The 19,962-nt window shown below is 33.4% G+C and overlaps 1 pseudogene; it reads right to left on the bottom strand.

Moving 5' to 3' along the window:
• Positions 1 to 647: 647 nt before the first annotated feature.
• On the bottom strand, positions 648 to 19,607 carry LOC126685705 (GABA transporter 1-like; annotated as a pseudogene).
• Positions 19,608 to 19,962: the final 355 nt, after the last annotated feature.

The raw sequence follows: 19,962 nt of genomic DNA, 5'->3' as shown, positions 1-19,962 counted from the left end.
AGTGTAATTTAACAAAACAAAATACAAACAATTGGAATCATTCACATTCCCATTTTCCTTTTTTTCGGCCAACCAAACGGCCCCTTAGTGTAATTGGTAATTCACTAATCAAGAAAAGTCATATGAATTATAATTAAAACAAGTGAACTTAATCATCAATTGATGATTCTAAGATAATTATTTCACAAGTCAAATTATAAATTAAAAAGAGTAATGTTATTTAATCCACGTTATTGTACCACCTGACATGATAACAAAATAGTGTATAAATTTAAGAAAGAAAATTGAAGTATATATATTTGAAAATGAATTCGACAAATGGATTAAATAGCATTTTCCATATAAAACTTATAATTCTACAAGGCGAGCTGAATTCATCTAAAGTTTTTTTGTTTTTGGTATAATTTGCGGTGGTAATGGACCGTAAGGATGACAATATCCATAAAATTGCAATAAATTCTTGAATTGCTGCTTGTAATTGCTGTTGTAATTTTAATAAATATTACACAACTTTTTGAGAAATAAGTTTTTGTTTGAAATATTTCTAAGATTCTACATATTTATAAGGGGGTTTTTGACCGATTTATAAGTGTAGAAATGAGAATGGAAATAAGTTTTTGTTTGAAATTACAATACTCACCCACCGATCAAACGTTTGCAAATAACCGATAAGTTTTCCCGTCAAGACTAATTTGTCTAACAGCTGCAATTGCCGCTATAACACCTAATACAGAAAATACAGATGTAATTGTCATATTCACCCAGAAAACTAAGCTTCTCTTGGATGGCTTGAATGTCAAGTTATAGAATATCACAGGCAAGATAAAGTCTAGAGGCATAAAACCAAAAGCTCCAATTAATGCATTGATGTCTCCAAAAAATGGGAGTATTGCTGCTATTGTTGTTGCTATAATAACTGATAGTGTTCTCGATACGATTCGCGGGATAACATTTCGAGCAGAAAATTCCTTGCTTTTCGTATCTGCAAATGTTTGTTCGAGCACTTCATTTGTTGGTTGCAAGTATACCTGTGACAGAACGTGCAATTTAAGGTTAATCTATATACTTATATAATTGAAAGAACCAACGGAGCTTTCTCATTGATTCTCATCAAATAGAATTTTATCATTAATTCTTATTAGATAACAAATTTTCATAAGTTCCCATCCTTTTTAAACTACTCATGAGTTTTTACTTTTATTAAATTACTACTGATTTTACTATACAGTAGTTCTATTCTACGTAAAAGCTACTTTTTTATTTATTTATTTTTTAAAAAGCCTAAGTATATTATCTATACAATTACCTAAAAAAAAGTCTTATAAAGTGGAAGTGGTGGTAAAATATTAGCTACGGTTGTCTTTGTGAAAAGTTGTAATTTTTGAGACCAATGTAGAATGTTATAGTGGGTCAGAATTAAAACTAATTAATAGAATTGTTATGTATAGAGAAATTACACGTATGCAGTTACATTACTATATATAATATAATTAAACACAAAACAGAAATTACATGTATACAGTTAAAAGACATATTAAAAACTGGATATGAATTAAATAAAAAAAATATTAATTATTTCATTCTCATTTAAACAGAAAGATTATTTTGTATTTTTTTGTAACGTCATATTTGAACTGGATATTTTTTTATAAATGTCCAAATTAAACAAAATACAATGTGTATGTCATGTGTCAACGTTGTCATGAAATAACGGTGGTGAAATTAAAATCAATCATTGAAAGCGATATAAATAAAAAATAGTAATTTTATTTGAACAAAGGATCAATTAACCCCCTCAACTTGGCACGAAATATCAAATAGGCCCCAAGGTCGTGAAATGGGATAAAAAAAACAATAGTTGCGGAAATCGGTCAAAAACCCCCTTTTGACACAAAAAGAGAGTGTATTAGATAATTGAAAAATTAACCCTAATTAAAATTCTAATTAATTAAAACTTCAACTAATAAAAAGTTAAGGACCTGTTATGCCCTTTTTCCTTTTTTTAAGTTTAATTAATCTAGTTTATTGTAGTTAAACTTTTTTTTTTTTTGAAAATCAACTTCAACTCCATTAATAATCCAAAACAGTTACATTTGTGAGATATTCAGAAAAATAACAAAACCACTCCTGATGACCTGACATGGAACAGGCGTTTTGCGCTAACAAATGCGCAGCTTGATTCGCAGATCGCCTCACGGAAATAAAAAACACGTTACTAAACTGCTTTGCTAAATCTAAACAATTACCGATCATGTCACGTAGGAACCAGATTGCACGAGGACTGGCCATTCCTCTGCAGTTCCAGCCAAGGCAACTCATTGCTTTGAGCTGGCCTTATTATCAAGGCCCTCCGATTTGTAACTAGTTGAGTCAATTTTCATATTTTTTGATGAAAATTTGGCCCGCTCTCATCCAATCCACTTGCGTTGTTCAAATTAGATCTTTTTCTTTTAGGGTCTATCGCCACCTCATTAATTAGCTTACAAGGTAAGTTGAAATTTTTGGATTTCAAATTATTGTTAGAAGATTTTTGAACATCTCTAACCACCAAATCAGTGGATTTGCCTTCCCCAAATCCTCCTTTTCTCTAATCTTCCAAATTTGAATTTCAGTAGCAATACCAGATTTGGTAAGATTCAGATTTTCTACTGTTTGAACATTCAAATATGCCACATCATCACTTTCAACCTCTCCCTCCTCCCCAACTGGATCACTACTTAGCCGTCAGCTCTCCTCCATTAAAACCGGTGACTTCTTCAAGACATACCTCATGTATGACCCATATGGCATCAGCTCTTTCGGAACCGGATTATCAAAAAATTTGTACAAAACTTTTCTGAATGCCCCATGATTCTATAATAAAAGCAAAATATAGAGATCCTCTCGTACTGAAATTCAACCCAACTCCACGCATTAATGCACCTCCTGAGCTTCATCTTCACTTAATAGGATTAGTAGGCATGAAAACCTTGTGCATGTATATATTGGCCAATAAAAAACCAATCAGAGAATAAAACCTTAAAAGGTAACCAAAAACAAGAGCGGTAAAGAGAAATAAAATTGATAGCAAATAATTACTCAATAAATGACAAGAAACAAACAACTCAAGTGAATTATCTGAAGCAAATAACCGATCACCACTTGTCGCCCTCCGGCACAAGACATTTCCACTTGCCAAAGTGCAAGACGTTCATAATTTTGCTACTTACTCGCCTTCCATTATACGGAAAGCAACAATAGTTTTTTTTTTCCTAATATTTCTTAGATATGATATGTAGATAGATAGAGAGCTTATTTAGAGCATTATAGCTCATTGTAGTTAAACTTATTAAACCTACAATTAATCAAATCAAACCTAATTTAAAATTATAAACCCTAATTACCTAATAACCCACCAGTGCCACCACACCTAGCCTTTACTGCCGCCTTCACTCACCCATACCACCACCTAGAGCCGCCACCTTTAAAAAACTCAGAACATGAACAACTGAAGCTTCAGCGACTCCAAACCACAACCAAAAAATTAATAGAGTAAATTCAACAATTGATCTCTATAATAAATAAATTCATAGAAAAAAATTTAAACAATTTGCAATAATCATACAGAAATTAAACAATTCGCAATAATTAAACAGCGGTCGCCGACAATACCATCTTCTCCGGCTGTTCCATCTTCATCGGGTTACCATCATCGCAAGTAGTACCATCTTCACCAGCAGAAAGCGACAAAGGACGATGGATGAACAGCAGCAGCATCGGCCTCCTCTTTCAACAGCAAGCAACAAATGACGGTGACGAATGGCTACAGTGGACGAACGGCGACAACCAAAGACCTTCACCTCCAGCAGCAACAACCTCCACCTTCAGTAGCAACAATGGAAAAACGATCAAGAAGAGAAGAAAAATCTAAGGCATGCGGTGGTGAAGATTAGGACAGAAAAGGAGCGGTGAAGAAGATAAAAAAATTAGGTTTTCTTTCTGATAATCATCTCTAATGTAATGCTAAAATGAAGTGCTAATGATATAATTTAGCATTTAATATTAAAATGCATTTTCAATGCAGTGCTATAGTTTATGCTAAATTTAGGGGTAATTGATCCTGACCATCACTGAACTTTCGAGTTTTTTCATTTTAGTCACTAAACTATATTTTTTATCATTTTGATCACTAAACTTTCATTTTTTTTTCATTTTGGTATTTCAGATCAAAAATGCTTAGGTGGCAGCCGGAAGTTGACATGTGACAACCGGATTTTACAAATTTTACTTTGAAGATCACATATACATAATTTCACTTTGAAAATGAGTTTTTAAATCAAATAATACATATATGGCAAGTTTTCAAGTTAAAAAAAATTAATTCCGGCTGCCACCTAAGCAATTTTGGCCGGCAAATACCAAAATGAAAAAAAAAATAGTTTAGTGACTGAAATGAAAAAACTCGAAAGTTCAGTGATCTTCAGGATCAATTACCCTAAATTTAGAATATGCCATATCACGTGCTAAATTTAGCACAGACTATAGCATATGCTAAAATTCAACAATCAATAACAATTCACTATTAATTACAATTTTACCACGGTCATTTTTTGCATTTATTATTTTAACCTACTTTTTTTTATTTTTTTATTTTTTTCATTTTAAATTTTGTGCTTCTATTTAATTTTACAACATCGATTTGATTTTTTAATAGTAGACCATACATCAATATATTAAAGAAATTAAATAATTTATTTTTATATAATTCATCGATTATTTTAATTATATCTTTTGAAAAGCTCATTATTAAATTTAAAAAAATATTTAGTTTAAAATATTTAATTAAAAAAATTATTAAATAATTAGCAATTAATAAAATTAAGAGATAATTATCTTAATAAATAATTATAACATTTCTTTTTAACTTTGTGCATTGGAGTAAAATTTGAAATGCTATGTTATCTATAACATTTTACCATTTTTCATGCCAAATTTAGCATAAAAAGTAGCATCCCATTGGAGATGCTCTGTTTAAGTAATTTTTGGAGTAAATTGTAAAATAATCATGACAAAAGTGTAAAAAGAACCTTCAATTTTTATTTAAAATTTGATTTGATTTTTAAAGTTTTAAAATATAAAGGTCATAATTGAAGTTTTAAAATCATTAAATATTAATTTGAAGAATTGAATAAATATTAAGGACCATTTTGAAATTTTTTTCACTTCATAATGGAGAGTGCATTTCAAACGCTGGGGTGAGACTGGGTGAGGATGTATTTGATCCAGTTTGCCATAGTAATGGGCTTAATTGATCCGGTTCATGACCTTGGGCTTATTTGATATTTCGTGCCAAGTTGAGGGGTTTTTTTGATCCTTTGTTCAATTTTATTTTATTTACTTTAACCCATTTGATCCATCGGATTAGTATTGTATTTAAAATTAAAATTTAAACAATAAATATAAAATTAGTGAAAAGTACATAAAATTATAGGCTATAACAAAACTAAAAATTTAGTTTGAACTGCAAAAAATATTAAAATTTAGATATTTAATTATAATCATTAAGCTATAATAAATATTTATTCTCATTTTATATTTTTTTAAAGAATAAGCGTCTATACAAGTTGTCAAAAATGAGCATTCATAAATTATTATAACACAGTAAAAATTGAATGAAATTTATTTTATTTAAGAGATTTTATTTATTTTATATTATTAGTTTCATAGATTATGCGAATTATATTTTCATTTCTATATTAAATTGTATATAATAATTTTGTATTAGTAATATATAGTAAAATAAATACTATTATTCTTAATATGATCTATTAAAATCATATAAATCTAATATATAAACATATTATAATACAAACATTATGAAAAAGATAATATTATATTGATTCCGCGCAATTGCGCGGATATACGACTAGTGTAGTGATAATTTAGAGTAATTTTGTTAGTAGCCTAATGGTCCACTAACTGTCTAGCTAAATTACATGAAAATAGGGTGTATTCAAATCTACTAGATTAGAAACACGTTTAAACTCGACTCGATTCTAAATTCGAAATCCAAAATTTGGTTCAAATTCGATCGAGCTTTATGTTAGGAGATGGAAGTTTAATAAAATAATTAAGGCCTGAGTTCGATTAGGCTCCATCCAATTATCTATAAAAAATTTAAAACTTAAATTTTAGCATAAAAGTAAGTGGGTTATCATAAATATATAATAACAAACCCCAAAGCGTAGATGAGTTGGTAAGGCGCTCTTCTAGTTTAAGTGGGGTCGCGGGTTCGAACCGCACTCATGTATGCAGCTGTTTAAAACTTGGGGCCAGAGCTTTGCCTCCCACACGGGAGCTACCCGGCTCGAGCGAGGATTAGTCTGAATGTAAAAGGCTTAAAGGTGGCATTTCATAGTTGGAACCCGTTCAGGACACCTCATAATCATAATCAGATAAAAAAATAAATAAATATATAATAACAAAAGGATACAAAAATAAATTATTCAAGTCTCGATTACGTTTGCGAGTTTGTCGAAATAAGTATTTAATCTAGTGCTTAATTCAGACTCGATTAACATCGGGTCTATTGAGGAGCGGAGGCAAGACTATGCTAACCACCCACCCCTGCTACTTTTGTTTTTCAAAAAAAAAAGTTATTAAGTAGAATTTTTGTATAATTAGCCACCCTCCCCAAGTTTTTTTTAACCAAGAACCCTCCATTTTTTATAAGAAATATGATTATCAAGTTTATATAGGATTTTGTATGATTGGTCTTTCTAAATTTTAATCCCGCTCAAGTCTATTTCAAGTCAATTTTAAATAGCTTGTGAGTTAACTCGACTCGTTTTCATAGATACATGGAAACAAAGACTTGGAGGAAATATAATACTCACTCCGTCCCAATAGAGTTGTCCACTTTGCCTTTATCACATAGTTTAAGAAAAGTAATCATTAGTTATAGTTTTTGTAAAATTTTCCTTACTTTTCTTGTCATACCCCTATTTAATGTAGGGTCCACTTGCAATTTACTTTTATTAGTGGACTTTAAATAGGGGTAATGTAGGAAAATTAAGTGCAAAGTTAGTTATTTTTTGAAAGTGGACAAGAGTTTTGGGACAAAAAAAAAATCTCAAAGTGGACAACTCTATTGGGACGGAGGGAGTACATTTTACCAAAATAGGTTTACAATTACCAATAGGGGTTGGTCCAAGTGGTAAGCGGTTTGATATCTCTTAAACAAGATCTCGGGTTCGAGTCTTGTGAATGCAGAAAATCCCCACTGGAAGACTCACCCACCAAGCCAGGTGCGTGACGCGGGTCGGATCCGGATTAGTTAAGGCTAAGTCCTGGAAACCAGATGGGCTTACCAAAACAAAAATTTTAAAAGTTCTGTAAACATTTTCAGAAATAAAAATAAAACACCAAAATATAAAACTCGACAATTTATGTGCAAGGTTGTCGAGTAGTGCAAGTGTAGAAAAAAATTCTTACCCCATCAACTGCAGATAGTTGGAGAATGGTGAAGATATTTGTCATGAGAATGAACCATTTAGGCAGCAAATAATTTGCATGACTAACAAAGTTGGGATTTTAAACTCTGTGGATCACTCAACTTATGCCAAATTACAGAATGATCACTAAAGTCACTTTTCTTACAAAAGTGTCACTGATCTATTTCATAAATTACAACGGGAGGTCACTCCATTGAAACTCACCGTTTTTGTTATAAAACGCTGCGTTTGTTGCCTAGGTGGCTCACCGGAATTGGGCAACAATACTCTCTCCTCCATGTCAGCGTGTCACTTGCCACGTATGTCTTCTCATTTTCCCAAATCAGAACGGTAATTGCAAGATGTAAACGGTAAAAAAAAACAAATCCCTAATTCGAAATTCCTCCAAATCAGAACAACAAACGCTCTCTTTTCCCCTTTTCCCTTTTCAAACCCTAATCTCCATTTCAGATTGTACGCTGCTGCAATTTTCCAAATTCTTCGTTAGAACCCTAGTATTTGATATCTTTGTCTCTGAAAACCCGTCAACCCTAAATAGTTTGTGATTTGAAAACGAAGAATCCATGAATCGCGATTGGAGACCTCGCTGGGCTCGAGATCCACCTCCAAATTACGGTTAGTTTTTTTTAAATTACTTCAGTACTTTATGGACATCTATTTTTGTCTTTAATTTCAGAAATTAGGGTTAGTTGTTTTGTGCTAATAGGTTGCAGTAAATTAGGGTTAGTTGTTTTGTTTTGAGCAACTTTTGAAGTTTGCTATTGTTTTGTTTGATTGTCAGGTGGTAATTCTACCTACTTCAGTTTGCGAATGTACAAAGTAGTAGTAGGGCATACAGTTGGGTATGATAGGAAATTGTTGGGTTACATAGACTATTGCACTGCTCTGAATTTGACAATGCCTGAGTTGGTATGTATGGGTGCGAGTCTGGGTTTAGGTGCAGATGCAGATGGGTTTAAGTTTTTTTATATATGTGAGGAGGGAGGACATATCTCTTTGGTTCGCCTCCGGAATGAAAGAGATGTCCTTAAGATGGCATTGGATGTGGGTCCTGGAAAAATAGTAGATGTTCATGCAACATTGCAGTTGGGTATGAGTTATACAGAGTGTAGTGATGTAGATGAGAACCAGGTGGATGGGCCTGATGGGGATCCTGCTGCTGGTATGGCTGGTGTTGGCATTGCTGCTGATGGGAATGCAGGTGTGAGTGGCATTGAAGCTGAAGATCCTCTGTATGCAGAAAATGATCCTGCTGGCAATGATGCAGGCTTATCAGAAGAGTGTGAACCTGGCAATGAAGATAATGAATCTGAGGGAAGTCTATTAGAAGATTATGATTACAGTGATGATCATAGCCTGGATAGAGATGGAGATGTGCAACAAGAGGATATTGGAGTTGCTGACACAGAAACTAATACACAAACTGAGGGAGACTTTGATGGTGAAAGGAATGCAGTTGCTGGAGATGGAGATGGAAAAGGGGATTCTTTTCTTGTAGAATCCAATGAGCTGCAGTCATGTTCAGAGGGAGACTCTGATGGTGACTCAGAGAAACCCGAATATTGTGACTTCAATGAGGAGAATATGGAGGACCCTGAGTTTTGCATAGGCATGAGGTGCAAATGACAAGAAGAGGTGCAAGGCATACTGTCAAAAGGGATGTCCATTCAGGTTGTGGGCTTCCAAGATGAGCAAGGACAATACGACTGTGTAGATTAAATCTGGTGAGTTGAAGCATGAGTGCAGTAGGGATCACAACATTAGGCATGTGAATCCCAAGTGGATTGCACAAAAGTACTTGGCGCAATTCAGGGCTGATTCAAATTGGTGCCTAAGTGGGATAATGCAGGCTGTTAAAACCAATCAAAAAGCTAGTATAGGCAGAGTAGCTGCTCTTAGGGCCAAGAATATAGCTCTACTTAAGCTAAATGGGGATGAGGCTGACCAGATGACATCCTTAATGGACTACAGGCTTGAGTTACTAAGGACTCATCCTAACTCTACTGTAATGTTCAAAAGAAGTTTGGGAGTTTTTGAAGGAATGTATGTGTGTTTGGGACCTTTGAGGGATGGCTTTATGGCAGGATGCAGGAGGGTTGTGTCTATTGATGGTTGCTGGCTGAAGGGTTTATATGGTGGACAGCTATTAGCTGCAGTTGGGATTCATGCAAATGATTGCACATATCCCATTGCATGGTGTGTGGTTGATAAGGAGACCAAGGAGAATTGGATGTGGTTCCTTGGTCTTCTAGCAGATGATTTGCCAATAAACAACAGCCACGGATGGTGTTTTATGAGCGATAGACAGAAGGTCAGTTTTCTACACTTTATGTATTAATATGAAATATATGTTGTAAGCTGCATTTTAAGTGTGTAATGGCATGTTACTGTCTGATTGTTATTGATTTTCAGTGTTATAATGAATTCTTTATAAGTGTTTGGTTGATTCTGTTTCTTTTTTTAAGTTTATAATGGCAGTGTTAACTTGTTATTGATGCTTATGAATTTTTTGTAATTCTGTATAGGGTCTTATACCTGCAGTTGAGACTTTGTTCCCACATGCTGAGCATAGGTTTTGTGTTAGGCACATTCTATGCAACTTTAGGAAAACCTATAAGGGTAAGGCCCTTAATGACCAACTGTGGGCATGTGCTAGGGCTACTTACCAACAGGGTTTTGATAAGTGTATGTTGGATTTACAAAACATGTCAGAGGGTGCATATGGGTATCTACAAGGGATTACTGAAGGGTAGTGGACTAGGTCTAAGTTCCAAGAACGCTTTAAATGTGACATGCTTTTGAACAACTTGTGTGAGAGTTTCAATCATGTCATATTAGAAGCTAGAACTAAGGGAATCATCACAATGAAAGAGATGATTAGGACTAAGCTAATGGTGAGAATTCACAAGAAGAGGGATGCAATGTCTAGGCTGGACAGTGTCTTCTGTCCTAAACCTTTAAAGAAATTAGAAAAGGCAAGGCAATTAAGTTGGTTCTATAGGGCTGATTGGTCAGGAGGGAAAACTTACCAAGTAATTGGCTTTGATGGTCAGTTTGCAGTTGATTTAGAGACTTCTACATGTGCATGTAGAAGGTGGCAACTGTCAGGCATCCCTTGCCATCATGCAATTTCAGCTATGAATGACAACAATCAGAACCCTCAAGATTTAATGGATGACTGCTACAAGGTTGAAACCTACCTGAGGATATACACACACTTGCTAGCTCCTACCAATGGCAAGGAAATGTGGCCCAAGAGTGATGACCCACCAGTCATACCCCCCCTACAGTCAATTTTGAAAGAGGTAAAAAACAGTTATTGAGAAGAAAGGAAGATGATGAGCTTGAGAGGCCTAGAAATAGTGGAATTGTCAATGGGAAAGTCACCAAAAAGGGAGGGATGTCAAAATGTTCTTATTGTGGTAAAAGAGGTCACAATAAGAAACTACATGAGAAGGAAGCTGGGGCTGCACTTGTAAGTTGATAAAAATACTTACCTATGACTATATGCTGTTATTTGATGTTAATTTTGACTGCTAACTCATGTGTTAACTTGTTTTTACAGGGCACTAGTAGAATACCTTTGGGACCTAGGGAAAGGCCAGCTGCTACTCAACATGAGATCCCTGAAGAGATGCCTCCTCCTATTGGCAGTCAAGACATGCCTCCTCCTATTGGCAGTCAAGACATGCCTCCTGTTACCACTCATGATGACTTGCCTCCTTCTGCTGCAAGTCATAAGGACTTGCCTCCTTCTGCTGCAACTCATGAGGACTTGCCTCCTGCTGCTGCAACTCATGAGGACTTGCCTCCTTCTTCTGCCCCTCATGAGGACCAAGGCCTCAGTGCAGCTACTGAAGACAGTGTGTCCCAGGTATGCATCTAATTGCTATGTTTATAATTTGTAATTGTTTGTTGGGTCTGTCTGTGTTTGTTGGGTCTGTCTGTGTTTGTTGGGTCTGTTTGTGTTTGTTGGGTGATTTTTGCTGCATTTGTGTTTGTTGGGTGATTTTTGCTGTATTTTTGCTACAGTTTGTCTTCCAGAAACGCACACCACTTGACGATTTAATTTCACGAAAGACAAGAACATTGTTGGAGATTAATGGACCTGCAGCTAAGAGGATGGAGACAGGGAAAGGAAAAGCTAAGAGGATTCAAGTCCAAGCTAAAAGGATTGAAGTCCAAGCTCCAACCCCTTCTAGAAGACCCAAGTCTGCAGCTAAGAGGACCCCTGTGAGTGAAGTGGCCAAAGACCAGCTGCCCAGACCTCCAAAGCTTCCAGTAAAAAGAAATCTAGAAGCAGTTTACAGTACCTCACTTGCAGCAGCACCACCATCTACCAACAAGGCCCCTGAAGCTCCAAGATCTGTCCAAAAAGCTCCAGATCTGTCTACTAAGCTGAGTACTTTCAAGGCACCAAGATCTACCAAAGCTCCTCCTACTCCAGTAGCACCAACAGGATCCACAGCTTCAAGTGCTGCCAAAATTACAAGTGCTAAGCCATCAACAACCAAAAAGAGGAAGATATGGCTACCACCTGGTCAAAGCTCCAAGAAAGAGCTGTAAAATTCAGAGTGAAGACAACTTTTTGTGGAAGTGTGTAGGGCAGGAATCTTTTCATATTTTATGTATTTTGCTACAATGGGGGGACCATTGTTAGGTTGTTGTGCAGAGAATATTAAACTCTAGCTTTTGTATAGTTGGTGGTGCATTATTGAATTGCATCTGCCCCACTTCCTTTTTTTGTTATTCCTGTTGGTTTTGGACAAAATTTTTATATTAAATGGATGCAGGAGTTTAAAGTAGATGCTATTGTCATTTTCTGTTTCTTTATGTACTATAATTGCATAATTGAATTGCATTGCATATATAAATCAAACACCTTAGTTTCATTAAATTCCATCAACACTTCAATTACAAACATTCTTAACTTAACATTACAGATAGATAGACATAACCATTACAACAAAATACTTGACATAAATTTAGTGAACATTCTTGTAATTCTTAGCTCACTTGCAGCTGCATCTTCCTAGATAAAAACCAATAACCATAACAACAAAATACTTCACATAAGTCCAATTCCAAGCCTTCTTATTTTCAGTCTCATTCTTCTCAATCTTTTCTAGCAATCCAGCTAAGATAGATTTTGTTCTACTGGGCAATGCTTGATCAAACCAGTAGAAGTAGTCACACTCACCTCCTGACTGTGTATGCGAAAATTTCATAATTTAGTTTCAAATCAGAAAACTTAAACAAAAAATTACATATGGTAAAAAAATTAATCTGATAACCGTGGCACCCAAAGAAACGCCTTCCAGGGTTAGCTTGAGTCCAAGCTGTTTTCAGCACAGCAGGTTGATTGTAATGGCAGTTGGGAACAAACGTTGGATGCTCCATTTTGCTGAAGGCGGGTGCAAAATATCAGATTTGGGTTCTTGCGGAAAAAGGGAAGTTACACCAACAATCTATTGGTGGCAGCAGATCACAAAAGGGAGATAATAAAAAATTAGGGTTCTTGTGAATTGGGGATTTTGTTATCAGAGATTTGAATAAGGAGGTAGAAGATGGAGTGTGGATGATAAAAGAGAGAAGTTACCGTTGTCAATTAATGAGGAAGACTTACCCAATGGATAGGTTAAAAATGATGTGGACAGTGTCCTTTTGCTGACATGGGTTATTAATTGACAAGTTGGACAAATCCGGCAGTACAACTCAACAAAAACGGTGAGTTTCAATGGAATGACCTCCCGTTGTAATTTATGAAATAGATCAGTGACACTTTTGTAACAAAAGTGACTTTAGTGATCATTCTATAATTTGGCATAAGTTGAGTGATTCACAGAGTTTAATATCCAACAAAGTTGCTAAGAATTAGACCTTCGGCTTGGTTACCAAATGCAACAATACCCAAAAATGGCAACAGAAAAGAATGTGACTGTTATTACTGTATAACATACACATAGCCCCTTAAACATTTCCCCCTTTACAGGTGCTGCAATAGTTGTCTGCAATTTTCATTTCATTCAACTCGGCCTTTTTATAAATCTAATTCAATATCAGTATATCACACATCTTTCTAGCACCTCTGTTGCACCGAAACGATGGAACGGGAAAATGCTCAAACGAAAACGGCGAAATAAATATCTTTACAAGTGTAGGTTATAATTATAAAGTTCTGAAATTTCGTAAGTGTTTTTAGAAATAGAAACGGAGCGTCGTAATGTATCGCTCGAAAAATGTTGGTACAACATAGTTAAAAAAAGGCCAAATGTCGTAAAAAGTTTCACAAAAGTCCCGACCATTCAATTCTGTTTTTGGCCAAAATCGACAATATTGAAAGGTTAAGGACTTTTGTGAAATTTTTATGAAAGGTTTGGTCTTTTTAAGATATTTAGCCTTAAAAAAATACATGCGATAAAAAGTTGTTTTGCACGAAAACATTGAAACAGGAAATGCTGAAATAGAAACAACAAAAGGATATCTTTTATAAGAATCGCCGAATCGGTTACCAATATATATTTTCGGAGTTTAAAATGTGTATCTAGAAAACAAAGACAAAATGCGGAAAACATATGATTCAACAAATTTTCGTACAACATAGCTGAAAAGGACATGCAATTGAAAATTATGTTGCACGAAAACGTCAAAAAGAAGAAATGTTGAAATAAAAAAATAGGCAAAATTGATAGTTTTTTCTTTCAATAATGACATGTTATAAAAAATAAAGTTTTGCAATTTAGAATTGTACAAAATAAAAACACAATACAAAAATATAAGGCACCATTTGAAATGAGAGTTTTTAAAATCAATGGATTCTACTCCATTCATAAAAAATGATGGATTTTAACTTTACCACCTTCTAGGTGGAAATGTAAATGAGGGATTTTAGAGTATGAGAGAATTTAGGAATTCATGGACTGTCATGCCATTTTTTCTACAAAACAATGAATTTCGGTAATATCCATGGATTGTGCAAATCCATGGATTTTGTTCCTCTAAAATTCCTCAATCCAAACAATGTCTAGTGCATGGAGTTTAAAATTGCCAAAAACATAAACGTATTCCAAAAATATAAGACTCGATAAATTTCCGTAAAACATATGAAAAAATGAAGTAAGTCGTACCTGAATTTCTGGTATGATTCCATTGCCATAAGTCGTGGCAATGATAGCAATGGCATTAACTACTCCATAAACACTGTCTTGTGTGTCTCCTTTTATAGAATAGTCCTTTGGTTCATTGGATGAATTTCCTGTTCATTGATCTCATTTTTCTTATTTACTATTTTCTTCAATTACCCGATTGATATGAATATATAATATGTGAAATAATTACTGAATAAATTGTCCTATAAGAAAAACTTTCAAATTGTGACCGTTAATTTATGACGGAATTTTCATCATAAATTTGTGATGATAATATGAAGGATTTGTGACAGGTTCACAGAATTATGACGGAAAATGTCGTCACAAAATTTTGTGACGGAAATTCCGTCATATACTTAACAGTCATGGATTGACATTTTTTTTTTGTAGTCACTTAGAGAGTGAAAAGAGGGATTTGAGCTAAAATATTATCACAAATTCATAAAGCTTCATACTCCCATTTGGTTCTGATAACAACTAAATTGCCTGCATTTTTGTGGATTCAATGAGTTTTTATACTCAATTGTTTGTACGTATTCATTTATTTTTGACCTATTGGTGTTAAAGAGTCAGACTTTTTACTTTTTATAAATCTTTCTAAAACTTTTAAAGTTTGCAAATTTATTCTAATTTGATAATTTTGTTGAAATCCCTTTTATTTATTTTTTTCTAATTAATATAACTATTTATATTTTTAATTAAATTTCTAAACTAGTTCCTTAGTTAGCATTTTCTGGAATTGAAAAATTTAAGGGTAATCTACACAAATCCCTCAAAACATGTCATGTCTTTTATTTCTACCACAGAAATTTAATTTTAACAGTAATCACTCAAAAAATTTAAAAAGTTTTCACAAATCCCCTCTACTCCAAAATAAGTCAGTTTTAACACAAAATTGGACATTTATGCCCTCTTTCTTCTTCACTGAAACATAAATAAAGAAATTGAAAAAAACTTTAGTTATCCAAGACAGTGATGGTTAGATCGGCATCGCGGCAGTCGGACAACGGCGGTAGGATCGACAGTGTTCGGCGCGGCTGTCGACCGGAGGCACGGTGGTCTCCGCAAAGTGCATCCCTGCACTTTTCTATCATCTCATTCAATTAATTAATTTTTTTTTGATCTATTTTAATGGTCGCCGCTTCTAATCGGTACTGTGGCAGCTCCTCCGTTAATTGCTTTAGGATTGCAAACTAAGCATAGCAGGTCATCAGCTTCGACGGAGCGACGTCTGGACTTAGTGGTTGGGTCTTCTCTGCGTTCTAATGTATAAATGAAGTTGATTCTTTTGCTCATAGAGCTACCATCGACAGTGTTGTTTTGGCACAAACTAGAGACCAACTCTAAATAGCATTCTCTGTCAATTTTGGACTTCCATTTGTTTTTATTTTTCTTCATGCTTCCATCATTCTTCAATAGCAGAAAAATTGTTGTTATAGGCCTACAACAAGAACTATGATGACTATGGCCACAATTGATTTCATTCTTATGGTGAAATGAAATAAATTAACTAATTTGTGCCAAAATTTCAAGGTTTGAATTCAAAAAAGATCAAAATTAATGGAATTAGGTTCATGACTTTACCATTTTATAAATCAATTTAAATAATTAAACTAATATGTTATATTTATTAATTTTATTAATTATAACTGTTTTTATTATTCCCTCTACTCTAAAAGACATCTTAAGAGTTTGTATTACTTGAAATTTACTTAAAAGTTTTATTAAAAAAACACTTTTGAACGGTTGTGATATCGAACAATTTAAAATTAATTTCAAGTTCATATTAGGTCAATAACAAGTTAAAACAACTAATTTTTAAACAAAAAATAAAATAAACAAATATTCATATCAGGTTCACATCAGGTTGATTTTCGGTTTTATAAACTGTTAAATATATTTCATTTAAAATAGATATTCAATTTGTATATTACACCAAATTCTCAAAATTCTCTCTATATAAAATTCAATTAAGATTGTAAAGAACAGGAAAACAAATTTTATTATAGGTTCGTATCAGGTTCACATCAGGTTGATTTTCGGTTTTATAAACTGTTAAATACATTTCATTTAAAATAGATATTCAATTTGTATATTACACTAAATCTCAAAATTCGCTCTATATAAAATTCAATTAAGATTGTAAAGAACAGTAAAATAAATTTTATTAAAAACTGAATTAAGGTAATTCAGTTTATATAGGTTCATATCAGGTTGATTTTCGGTTTTATAAAGTGTTAAATATATTTCATTTAAAATAGATATTCAATTTGTATATTACACTAAATCTCAAAATTCTCTCTATATAAAATTCAATTAAGATTGTAAAGAACAGTAAAACAAATTTTATTAAAAAACTGAATTAAGGTAATTCAGTTTATATAGGTTCATATCAAGTTCACATCAGGTTGATTTTCGGTTTAATAAACTGTTAAATACATTTCATTTAAAATAGATATTCAATTTATATATTACACTAAATCTCAAAATTCTCTCTATAAAAAATGTCATTTAACATTGTAAAGAGCAGTAAGACAAATTTTATTAAAAATTGAATTAAAATAGTTCAGTTAATATAGGTTCACATCGGATTCATATCAGGTTGATTTTTGGTTTTATAAACTGTCAAATACATTTCAGTTAAAATAGATGTTCAACTTTCTGTATTAATAAATTTTATATTTTCAACATGCAAGCTCCGACAATGTCCACATACACCAACACAAGAATTTGGATACTCATTACAAACATTAAACATTTAAATGCTATCTCGTGCTTTCAATTTTTTGGATTAGCTTCCTGACTACTGAAGCTATAAAACATATAACAAGACCCGCGAGCTTTTTTTGGAATGACATTATATTTGTTCATAGCAGTGTGTGAATATTCCTCATATCTATATCTATATATGTTATTTAGCTGTGCATAATTTAGCCAATATTATTTCTGAATGTGAAAGCTCAGAGCTGCAATCCACTAAGTAACTAATTTCCATCACACTTTAGTTTCATCATCAGCTCGCACATCTTAGTGCAGAAAAGAATGGTTCTTGGATTTCAAAATCCAATCCGATATCCAGATATCTCCTTGTTCAAATTCACAAACTAAAATCAATCACAAGCAACCAGATGATTTTCTAAACCAATTAAGATTAAGGAGAGCGTACTTCTACACCAATTTCAACATCTTCTTGGACACTTCAATATTTTGAGAATTTCAGTACCACTCTTGTTCTTAATCTTCAATCCATATTTGAATTTGAAACCTCTCTATCTGATTCAAATTCCAGTTCCACTTTGTCCAACCCGATTCATGAATATAACCACAATACCCATCTCACCATTTTCACGGATTATTTCAAAAAAAAAACAGAAAAAATTAAAAAACTACTGATCTAGCGATCTAGATCCAGCGAGGGGAGAGCAACACCGGATCCGACGGTCGGAAGCAACAATAGGAAGAATCGAGGGAGAGAGAAACACCGGAGATTTGACAATCGATAACAACAATACAAAGCAGCGATGGAGGAAGCAGCACCGGCGATCCAGCTACCGACCACCAAAGGTCCAGTATTTCGGCTACGACGCCAAAAGTCCGGCCACCGGCCATCTGATTGTAACAAATCGGCCATAGATAAACTGACCCAATATATTTTCTCTAAATCTAATAGCAGCTATGAGTTTGGTTGTTGGAGAAGATAAAGAAAGGGTAAAATAGGACTAAAATTATAATGAGGTATAGATGCAAACTGATTTTAAAAAAAGAGAGATTTTTGCATAAAAATATTTCCTGAGTCATTAATATAAACTTTTCATATTTTGGGTTATTTGATGTAATTTTCTCAAAATTTAACTTCAAATCCAAAATCAAAATCAGAATTAACATTAACATTAAAATTTAATTCGAAATTCTCAATATTAGCGGTTGAAGTAAATTTGAAACTCAAAATAAAGATAAAAGTTAAATGAGTAGTGTACTGAGTTCAAAAATTAGCAGCGTTAAATTGATTGAGATGTTTTTTTGAATAGAATCTAACAAAACTATCAAATTGAAATATATTTATAAACTTTAAAAGATTTAGATGAAATTACAAAAAGTTAATAATATCTGTTTTTTAAGCACCATTAGGCCTTTATTTTTTGGTATAATGCATTTTTAGGTCTATATATTTGTTCTGTTTTTGGCATTGGATCGCTGCACTTTTATTTGTCGATATTGGCCCTTATTTTTTCAATTTTGTATACATTGTCTTCCTCCGTTATAAAAAGTGTTAAATGTGTAAATTCATGTCGGGAAAAAAATCAATTGAAGGACTTAATATCAATAAAAGTAAAGCGTTTGGACTAAATTTTAATAAAATTAAAATAAAAAGTGAGTAATTTTTTTATCTTAGTCGCACTTTATTTTCGTAATGAAGGATCTTAATGTCGACAAAATTAAAAGAGTAGGTATTCGACGTTGAGAAATAAAAGTGTCACGATGTAATGTCAAAACATGAACAAATACAAGGATGAGGAATGCATTTTGCCTTTATATTTGTAATAAAAGAACTTTTATAGCCATACCTTCATGCATTGGCCTCCAAGAAGTGTCCAAGCAACAACAGCACCATAACATACCATGAATTGAATTGGACCTACAAAATACTTGCCCCATCCTGGTCCTATACCAAACCAAAACATTTTGGATATTAAGATTTTTAAAAACACTAGAGTTATAGTTAATTTCATATAATTTTTTAAAAAATTAGCTTTTATAGTTCGAATAGTTAATATGATACCCTCAAATTTATATTAAATAATTATCATTAAACATGCCATATTTGTTTGATATAAATTAAAAATTAATAAGAGTGTAAAAAGCTACCGAATAATCTTGTTTCAGATTTTAGCTCTCTTTTTCGTTTATGCAGGTCTTCAAACTTGTTAGTTTCAGAAGCTTTTGACAGGAACCGGGCAGATTTCATCAACTTTAACTGGAGACGTAGGCTTCGCTTAGGGGAACAAACAGCTCTTGCTCGTCTTCAGGAGATGTTGGCTGCAGCTCGGTTACATCATGATCAACAGGACAGGTTTAATTGGCAACTTAAGTCCTATACTTCAGCTGCCATGAATAAGCAGATTAGAAGCTCTTTGACAGGTCAGAATTATTCAGGTGGAGGAACTGTTTTTATTCGCACTATTTGGAAATCTAATATACCTCCTCGTATTCAGTTTTTCCTTTGGTTATTAGCAAGGAATAGAATTTCTTCTTATGATAATTTGGTGAGAAGAGGGATTATTTTACAAGAAAATAGCGGTTGTCTTCTTTGTATGGAGGAG

The sequence above is a fragment of the Mercurialis annua genome, linkage group LG6 (genome assembly GCF_937616625.2).
Source record: "Mercurialis annua linkage group LG6, ddMerAnnu1.2, whole genome shotgun sequence".
In the NCBI taxonomy this organism is placed as follows: domain Eukaryota; kingdom Viridiplantae; phylum Streptophyta; class Magnoliopsida; order Malpighiales; family Euphorbiaceae; genus Mercurialis; species Mercurialis annua.
The sequence above is the reverse complement of the archived record's forward strand: the minus strand, read 5'-3'. Positions and strand labels throughout refer to the sequence as shown.